Genomic DNA, 9,788 nt, shown 5'->3' with positions numbered 1-9,788 from the left:
TGCAGAAGGCAGAGGGGCGCTCAGGAGGGTCGGCTGACAGGTGACGTCCACGCGGCCCAGCGCCTCGATTGGGCGAAGAGCGGGCCCCGGGGCGGGGCCGAGGCCAGGAGCGGGGCGGGGCGGGTCGCCCGGGAGACGGCGGGGGGCGGGGCCGGGCGGGGCGGGGCGGGGCCGGGTCGTGTGTGGCCTCCATCTTTCCGCCGTGCGCCGCCGCGGCACAAAGGAGTGGTGCCGTTGGGCTGGGGGACGCGGGCCCTGCAGAGCTCCCGGCGGGGCTGAGGTGAGCTGGGGCGGGGTGCGTTCCGCTCTGCCCTCCCCTCGGGTCAGCGGCGGCGGGGCGGGCGCCGCGGGGCTGAGGCGAAGCGGGCATCGGCGCAGAGGGGAAGGGGGCAGTGGCCGGCCGGGCTCCCGTGGCGGCGGGGGACCCGGGGGCCAGCCCTTGGTTAATGAGGGCCCCGCGCTCACCCGCATCCCGCCCGCCGCCTGAGCGGGAGCCGCGCTGTGCCGCTGCCGCCGGGACAGGGTACTGGCCGGGGCGGGGGCCAGGAGGCCGCCGGGCTTCGGGGCCGGGCCAGCCGGCTGAGGCAGCGGCCCGCGCCCCCCTGGGCGCCCCTGCTTTGTGCGGGCGCTTCGTTCGGCTTCCAGGGGAGTGGGCAGCCTCGCTAAGGTCCCCCTGCCCCCCGCGGGGGGCAGCCGCCGAGGGAAGGCGGGCGGCCCCGCTCCGGCCCCGCTTGCCGTGCGCCCGGCTGTGTGCTGGCGCTCCCGGTGCTGCGTGGAGGCCCCGGAGCGGCCGGGAGCAGGGCTCGGTGTGGAATCAGGAGCTCGCAAAAAAGAAAGCGGCAAAACTTGAATGGAAGGGGGGTCCGCTGGAGCTGGGCAGCCCTGGCCCGCCGCTGCGCCGGCTGTGAGCCGCGGCAGCTTGCACCGGTGCCGCTCGGTGCCCCCGGTACTTGTATGACTTGCAAAACAAGGGCTTTGGCACGGCCGGTTGGGGCGGGCTGGGGCTCGGTGTGCAGGGGCACGGTGCCGTGCCGCTCCCGGAGCTCGCGGGAGCTCGGAGGATTTTGTTGAAACCTTAAGTGTTGTTCCATTTGTGTAAAAAGACGGAATCCTCAAAACTGTTTGCCCCTCTCAATGTAAAAATACTTCTGCAGAGTAAGTTTTCTGTCTCTTACACAGAAGATACGAAGACGTGGGGCGAGCTACCAAATGCGGGTGCCTACCTGGGGTGTACCGGGGCAGGCGGCGGCGGCACCTTCCTCGCAGCGCCGTGGCACTGCGGGGTTGCTCCCCTCCGTTCGGTGCCTAGAGAGCACGTCTTCTCACTGCTTGTATTATGCTAATATCAACCATGCATTTCTTTCTCAAGCTATTTGATTTTGCCTTGCTGATCACTTTCTCTCTCTTGCCTATCTTCATTTTTCCTTTTTTTTTTTTTTTTCTTTTTAATGTTGCTCCTTCTCATCTTCTGTGGTGCAGCAGTAGGTAGTGTCCTTTCTGGGTAACGCCTTAGTGTAGGTCCCAAGAATGACTGTAGTCATCCTGTTCTTCATTTTCTGTTTCATTATTGCAAAATCTTGCTCAGAATTGCTTGGTATCCACCCCAAGCCGGGAGTTCATTTGGGTGCTGAGCCTGTGTTTGTCAGTATTTCTCACACAGTGGAACTTTGGTTGATGGGCAAGCACAGACATAAGAGCTGCCTTTTCTAAATTTACTCAACCTTATATATACTGCAGTGTTTCTGAATGCTGGTGTGTTTGGTGGGTTTTTTCCTTTTATGTCTGTGTTGGTATTTGTTGTCTTCAATATAAGCAAGACTGTTGTTTTTTTTTTTTCCCCACTTAGCACTGGCTTTGCCTTAGGTTTTTAATTTTTCTGTCCTTTGTCTCAAAGCGAATGCATGTATTTGTTTTGGTGCTGTGGTGGGTTTTTTTTACCTTATGCTTGTCCTCAGTTCAGTTGTGCCTTACTTGTAATTCTCTGCACATCCATCAGTGCTGTGATGTTATTGTCATCTGGAAAACTACATACATCTGTGTACTGTGACTGTTTTCATGTTTACTTCTCCATATTAAAATTTTTGCTGTTTTCCTGCTGAACTATTCAAATCTTTTAACAGTGGATGTTCTCATTGCCTATGAGCTGTTTGAAATATTCCCTTGCATCTTGTGTTGTCTTGAACTCCTGTAATTTAACTATGGTTTTCTGGAGGACTGTGCATTCTCAAAACTTGTAATATTATTTTAAGAGTCTAGGATGCTGTTAAATGGGTTTTTCTTTTGCAAAGATTTCCAAATGCAAAGAATTGATCTGTTCTTAGATCTAAATCTGGCCCATGCTTCTGCAAGTGCTTTTGTATGTGTCTTTGTTCTCTGCTGAAGCCCACTCAGCAAAAGAGGTCCTTTCTCCTGCTGGCACCCATTCCTGTGTCTCTTCCTTTAGCACATTACATTACTGTTACTGCTTTGTGCCCAGATCTCTGCTGTGTATTTCCATTTATAAGCCTGACTGAATAGGTTGTGTATTTCTCCTGGCCTGTTCTTTTTTGGGTGCTTGAAGCACAACTATAGTTATGTGGTTGCTTCTCATTGTTTCTCCCCTTTTCATGCGAACATTCTCCCATGAACTGAAAGTTTTCAGCATGCGCTGTCCATCAGTTGTGTAGGAAGATCCTCTGGGATATTTTAATGCAGTGTTTTGCATTCTGCGTAGCTGCTGTCATTGCTATTGCGGATTGTTAGCTGAGTCTGGGTTATTTACCTACTCTTAGTTTTCTGATAAATCTAATTCGGCTAGTTCACACACTTCCTTTATCTTCAGCTGTGATAATTGTGTGTGCTTCCAGGTACATACGGTTATTGGTTTCCTTGAAGTCTTAAATTTTCCCTTTTTCTTTTACCTTCAGCCACCTACACATGGAGTTTGATGGCAATGTTTCATGCTAGCCACTGGTATCCTATTTGCTGGCCTCATAATTCGGTGATTGCTCAGCGGCTCCCTTAGGCTCATTGTTGCCTTGTTCTGTGCTGTTCTTAATGCTCTTTTTTTCTCTTCGAAAGGCTGTGATGGTTTTCTGCACAGCTTCTCAGTGCTCCTCTTTGGTGCATTTTCAGTATTTTCACATCAGAGGTCTTGGCTCCCAGCATGTTTCACTTGCTGTGAGCCTAATGGATGGGCTGAAACAGATTACTTGCAGTATTTCTGTTCCCTCCTATAAAGTAAGACATCTCTTATACTCTGCCCATCAGGTGACTACAAAATCCATTTTCCTCAAGCTTATGGCTTGTTTGTTAAAATTGAGGAATAAAAGGGAGATACTTAGTAGTGTCAGCAATGAGTTAGTGATAAAGGTGGTGATTTGTCTTGGAATGCTTACTGGCCTGTTACTCTTTAGGCTTCTCTGTTCAACTTACCTTTCACATCAGTAGCTCCCCTAGCTGACAGTGTACCTACCATATTTTGAAATGTCCACTGTTGGTCTCTAAGTCACTTCAATAAGTGGTGGCATCTTCACAAAATGGAGCAGAGTTTGTCATGTGCGCTGTTAGTTTCCCTCTTGACACAGGCAGCAAACTAAAATGCTCTCACCTTGCAGTAAATTGAAGGCAAACTAATGGGATGAAGTTTGTGCTGTTCTGCTGCATTGTCTGTGTTGTGTTCAGCACTTTAAACTGCTGGGGTTTGGGATTTATTTTTCTCCTCTCTTGAGCTTGATTGCTCATTAGACTTTGAATTTATTCCTTGCTTTAAAGAAGTGCAGGCAGAGGTGCTGTGCTGGGGTTCATTGTCTTTCAGGTATCTCATTAGAATTGTGTTGTGTCACTTTGTGCTTTGCATTTCCTTGTGTTCTGACAATGTGTCCGTTTTCCTTTCTGGTTTGCATGTGGTGACTGTAAAGGTGGCATGACAGCGGCTGTGCCAGCACGATCTCTGTTGCCTTTTCTATTCCTTATTATGTTGCTGAGGTCTAATACAAGTCAAATGTTCACATGTGACTCATAAGGTTGGATGACTGACAGGCCAAACTTGTGCTTTAGAAGCACAACTCTGCCATGGAAACTTTGTGTATTTGATAGGTTTTATCCATTCAGTAGGGATACCTGACAGCTCAAAGTCTGGGATGAGATACTGCTCCTCATGTTTGTGGTGGTTTGGTGAGTTGCCATCAGTGACAAGAAATCCAGCCTTTTCCTGGTACATCTCTCCCCTTGGAGAAGCAGTGGTCTCGAAGCATGCAAGCCACTTCCAACTGTAGTTACTTTTCTCCCTTTCTAAGGCTTTTTTGCTATAGGAAACATTTCACTCTTGCTGTAAGCTTCTGAGTATCTTGGTGTTTTGCTGGATGTAAGGAGAAGGACATGGGTTTGAGGACAGTTTGATTTGAAGTATTGGTGTGGCTTTTTGGATTGCTTGCTTCAGTGCATGTGCACAAACTGATGTTAATATAGCTTAGAGGACAGCCAGTGAACTGCATGCCAGAAGGCTGTACTATTCATGCATATTTTATACCTTCCTGTAGACAGTGGGATGTGCTAGAAAGTGGTATTGAAAAAAGAAAATCCAGCAGATATGCTGATGCCCTTTTTTTTTTTTAACACACATCCACCCCCCTACCCGAAAACCAAAGCTGTCTGGTGGCATGGAGAAAGGTTAGAATTCTTCACTGCTTTTAAAAACATTTACCTAATGGCAAAGGAAGAGTGATGTGTTTGCACTCAAACTCTGGTCAGTCAGTCCTGGAGTGAAAGATTAAAAAATAAAATTGAAAAATGGGTGAGTTTCTTTCACTCTATAGCTTTATCTCTCTGAGTAACATTTAGTGAAGTAGTTTCTAAATGTAATTATCAAAAAAGCTTAAACTTAATTCTCCTGAAATTCTCACAAAGGTATTTAGTAGAAGCCCCAGATGACTGTGACCTTGTGTCCTGATATCATTACAGGTTTTTTGAAAGCTTTCTGCCTTTTTTGATGTGCAGCTGTAACAAACTACAATGGGTACTTGCTCTTGTTTAAACCATTTTTAGACTGCCTTGTGAAACCCATACATGCTTGTCTTTGTCCCGCTTCCTAACCCTCCTGTGCTTGTCGGAGTTGTCTCTCTGGTAGTCGGTTGTCACCTTCTTGGTTGCGGGAGCTCTGAAACCCATTGACCAACTTCCTCTCAGTTTCGTCATATAGGCTAAGACCTTAAAATGCTATTAAAAAAATATTGTAGCTCTGTGGTAGGAACAGTATACGTGTGAGACCTGGAGTCAGTCAATGGCTGCGCTGCTGACAGAAGCACTTGTTGAGTAGGTAGCCACATCTAGTGCATCAGGCTTTCTCCTGCAGTGTCCTTTCCTGGCAGACTTGTAGCAGGGCGGAGAGAAAAAGTCCTCAAGGCAGAACGTGAAGAGGCAAATGAGAAGAAATGAAGCTGGGTAGTTGTGTGATGGGGGTTTCTTTTTGTTTTCTTTTTAATAGGTGAGATAAGGGGTTCCAGTGACCTGCCCAGGGCTGTGCATAAAATTCTGTAGACTTCAGCTCTGGAAACTCCAGACAGATCACGGATCGTGCTTCCTGAGAGTGCCTCTCAGGCAGGTTTGCTAACCTAGTGACCTACATGTTGTATTTGACTTGGAGGACAGTCTCTTGAGTAGCTGTCACTGTATCCACTTACAGGAGGAAAGAGAACCATAAAGTCATCTCCTGCTCTGCTGGTACAGTCCTGAACTTAGGCTAGCAAGGAGCTGCTGGCTTTCTGTGGTTGGCAAGGATGGTCACAAAACTGGCTCTCAGCTTTGGCCACTGAAAGATTGGGCCATCCTCCAATGCTGCTTGAAATATCAAGAACTGGAAATTGCTTCAGCCTGTTTCCTGCTGTGCTGTTAGGTTTTTCATGTTTGAGATGATAACCTGTGTCATAGAGTGACAAATTTGGTGAGGCTGAGAATAGGAGGGTCTAGACATTGTCTGCTCTGTGCTCCACTCTCAGAGGCAGTTGTCAGACAGCCGACAATGCAGACTTCCAACTGAGGCATCGCTGAATTTTTCAGCAATGTTATCAAAATCTTTCATGCATCCAAAACTGTTTTCAGCATATTTTATGCATTCATAATAGCTTAGTTGTGCTGTCTAGTAGCTGGGCTCATCTCTGTGGTCTAGAGCAGAAGACTGTTCTGCCTTCTAGGGAGTAGTTCTGTACCTGACTTTCCTTTGAAAACAAGCCCAGCTCTGACTTTGAAGAAACAAAAGTGCTAAGATTAGTTTACAGACAAACATCACAACTCTGGGTTGTCACGATTTCAGTTCAGTTACATGGAGCTGGTGCTGGTGCTTTGCTGAAAGTATCTGCCCCTGCTTGTAGCATCCATCTTTCCGTAGCCCACGGTGCAATTCCTCAGGTGCCTCTGCTAGCCCTAGATCTAGTTGCTGTGGCAGGGTTATGCTGTGTGACTGTCTGAGCTGCTCAACGTCTTGACTTGACCCTCAAAATGCTTTTGTGGTTTATATTTTGTTAATGTATAAGGTGCTTTAAACCAAGTATGTGTTATTGCGGTTTACTACAAGGAGTTGATCTCCCTGTAATTTAAGACAACTCTTTCATTGGTTTCTGGTTAATAATATAGGTAAAGCCTTACCCTTTCTGATACGGGCTATTATTAAATCTACTTGAAAAATCTTTAAAAAAAACCCTACCACATTATGCTTTTGTGTTGTTTCTTTGCACTTCTGTACGTTTGCTTGGTACCTAAAGAGTCTACACTTCCTTCCCAGCACTCTGTTCTGTGCTTGTTCTGGGTTTGTGTATGTAGGGATTGTTTTGGGGTTTTGTTGGTTTTTTGGGTTGGTTTTTTTTTTAGCTTTAGCTCCTGATATTTTTTGTCCAAACTTAGCAACCTTGTTTATTATTTTTTTTTGTAGCATCTCTAACTTTCACGTCAGCAAGGAAGATTAACTTGAATTAATTGAAGGATTTATTTATAAGACACTAAATGAATGTCTGTGCCAAAACTTAATATGGTATAACTAATCGGTTTTATTTCGTGTGCTTGTATCCCTTCAGCTTGTAGGGTTAGTGTTCCCTGCCCATCTGTAGGGCGTTATCCTTATCATCCTGCCACTTCTATGGCAATGTGTTGTACTCTGCTCCTTGGGCAACTGCTGAGCTTGTACAGCCCTGCCTTGCCATGTCAGCCTGCTGGAGGCAATTCTTGTTCAACTTCACCGGAGCTGTCAAATACCACTATCTTTTAAAAGGATCGTTATCTCAGAAGTGTATTAATCTGCCTCAAAGCATGACTTATGGCTTTACCTCTGAAAAGAGATGTACAGTTTAGGGAGATAAGGATGGGAAGCGTGATTGGTATCAGCTTGATGGGGAAGCTTAGGTGGTAGTAGATGCTTCAGTTTCCCTTTCAGAAGGAGTGGTAGCAGAACGGTGTGATGCCAGAGGAGCCCTGAGCACTGGTGTCTCTGTATCCAGAGGCAAGGGAAAACCAGGGTGGGGGTGGGGTTTCTTTATTAGGCCTACTTCGGAGACGCTAGCTTGGGTGAGAAAGTTAACTTTAAATCCCTGTTGCAGTTTTAGTGTGTCTGTACCGGTTTAAAAAAACAGATCTAAGGGAAGGAAAAAGACAATGTAGTTCAATGTACAGGCGACTAAAAAAATCTGACTTTCACAGTGAGTCTACAGGAAAAGAAGCTACTGTGGTGGTAGTTAGTGTCCGCTGCTTCTTTCTCCTTTGATTACTGTCACATCAAGGATCTGATCTCTTGTTCAACTTTGACTCTCCATGTTTCTCTCAGAGCTGGGACTGCTTAGAGAAGGCTGCAGGGTTAGAGCCCAACTGTTTGCATAAGCTCTGCACAACCCTGGGGGTTTTTGCTGACAACCACTTGGGCAGAAGCTGGAAGGTTTTGAGACTTGATGGGTCTCTTTTGCTTTCTGTGAAACAAGTGTGCTCAAGGTCAGTTTAGGGTGCTCTTACTACAGCAAGAAAGCACATGATGGTGGCAATGGCTTTGTCCTGCAGATGGCTACACACTGCATGCCGGTAAATGCTGTTTCCCTTTGAGTTTTGACACTAGTCTTAACCCTCTGGGATATTTTTATTTAAAAATAGAATTGAATTAAGGGTTTGCTTCAGATTACACAATATGATGTTTGCTTACTACGTGCAAAAGAACCAGCATGGCATTTACTCACTCGTGAAGCCTGTGGTCTACTTACTGCCTGTGCTGCATGGTAGCCACACTGGATGCCAAGCAGCTCTTTCTTTTTAGCTGTACAAATCTAAGAGTTAAGAGATTGACCACGGAACTCAGTGCAATCTCCTTCAGATACAATTAACATGAAATTGAGACTTAACTTAGTGGGAGGTCTTGGTTTTCATCACCTACCCAATCATTTCAAAGCTCATATCCTCTCCATGTTGTAAAAGCCTGTAGTTGCAAACAGGCTTCTTCCGTGTTTTACTCCCGTATTGAAGTTCATTATCTTGCAGCAATTCATAGCTGTGTTTCCTTCTTGTGGTAGTTTGACACTTTTCATCCAACTGGCATCACAAGTATTTCCAGCTCTTCCTTTTTAGGAACATCACTTCTTTGGGAAAGAAATGCTGAGGAAATATTTCTAATTATTTTGTCTCCTTAATAGGAAGCTGCTGCCCAAAACTCTGTTTTGCATTTGAAAAGCTGTCTCCTGTGTGGTTTGCTGACTGAGCTCTTGTGGTACTCTGTTCTTGAGAGCAGAAATCGCTGGTCTTACTCTTGTAACTGTGGCAGAAGCTGGAAAAGTGATAACTGGCAGCTGAAACGCTCTCGGTTTTGTGCATGAGGGTTTTTTTTTTTGTTTGCTTGGTGATGCGCTCAGCTTCATGGAAAGGAGAGGGATTTTCCATCATAAGGCAGTATTATGGTTGGCTGTAACCAAATATCTGAGGGGATGAATCACCAACTCTGGGCTGCGTATTGCAGAGAAAATGAGCCTAATGCCACGGGGAGCTGACTTTTCCATTGGCGCGCGCTGTGCGATGATCAAGAGGAGGCTTCTTCTGGGTAGGCTGGGCATCCATGCTGCCAGGCAGGTGCAAATCCACTCAAGTAGCAGTTGTTTCAGTGGATGATGATTTCATCTTTTCCAGTTCGACTTCCAGCTGCGGCAGGTTGGTCAGTGTGTGCAGCTTGCAACTCCTTTGTGCATCCATGCACGTGCTTGAGCCTGCCCGGCGAGCAGTCACTTTGCTGGGCTGGGGGCGATGGCTGCTGGAGGTGTGCAGAGGCAGGGCTGCGGCGGGCAGGGCTCCAGAGCTGCCCCGGAGGCCACTTTTCTCCTGTGCAGAGGAGGTGTCTGGCTCAAACTGCTTCGTTTAGGGCAAAATGTGCCGGGATGGCTGTTCAGCTGGTATCCCGCAGATGCACTCTGGTGTAAAAGAGGTGCTGGGCACTGGCATTCTCTGCTGTTCCCACGCTGTCTGTTCAGGGTGAGTTATGATCAAAATGTAAGTTTTTATTCTGTGTGGTTGGCAACTTGTAGTCCTGCATCCCAAAGCAACATCTGATGATCAGAATTCAGAGTGAATGGATGACCCTGCCTGTTGAAAAGCAGGTACTGGCTGCTGCCTTTACCACTTCTTGCACTTAAAAATGTGAGGTCAAGCTTTGAAATAACATTTTTATTTTACTTTTATTAAAATACCATCACTTCTGTAAATCTTGCTGCTGTTGTGAACGGGTTTCATAGTCTTGTTACCACTTCTAAAATGTGTCAAAGCATATTCCTTGGGCAAGTGCTAAACTGATGGGA

The 9,788-nt window shown here is 46.6% G+C and overlaps 1 protein-coding gene across 2 annotated transcripts in view; it reads left to right on the top strand.

Moving 5' to 3' along the window:
- The first annotated feature begins 165 nt into the window (after positions 1-165).
- RSPRY1 (ring finger and SPRY domain containing 1) overlaps positions 166-9,788 on the top strand; it is a 39,121-nt gene continuing 29,498 nt past the window's right edge. The window contains exons 1-2 of one of the 2 annotated variants that reach the window (XM_055726471.1): positions 174-280; positions 5,465-5,581. The gene's annotated coding sequence lies outside the window, so the exon portion shown is untranslated. Of the gene's footprint in view, positions 281-5,464; positions 5,582-9,788 lie in introns of both variants that reach the window. The other variant, XM_055726472.1, reaches the window with a different exon arrangement.

This window comes from Falco cherrug, chromosome 14 (assembly GCF_023634085.1).
Source record: "Falco cherrug isolate bFalChe1 chromosome 14, bFalChe1.pri, whole genome shotgun sequence".
NCBI lineage: Eukaryota > Metazoa > Chordata > Aves > Falconiformes > Falconidae > Falco > Falco cherrug.
This window is presented reverse-complemented; position numbering and strand designations above follow the sequence as displayed.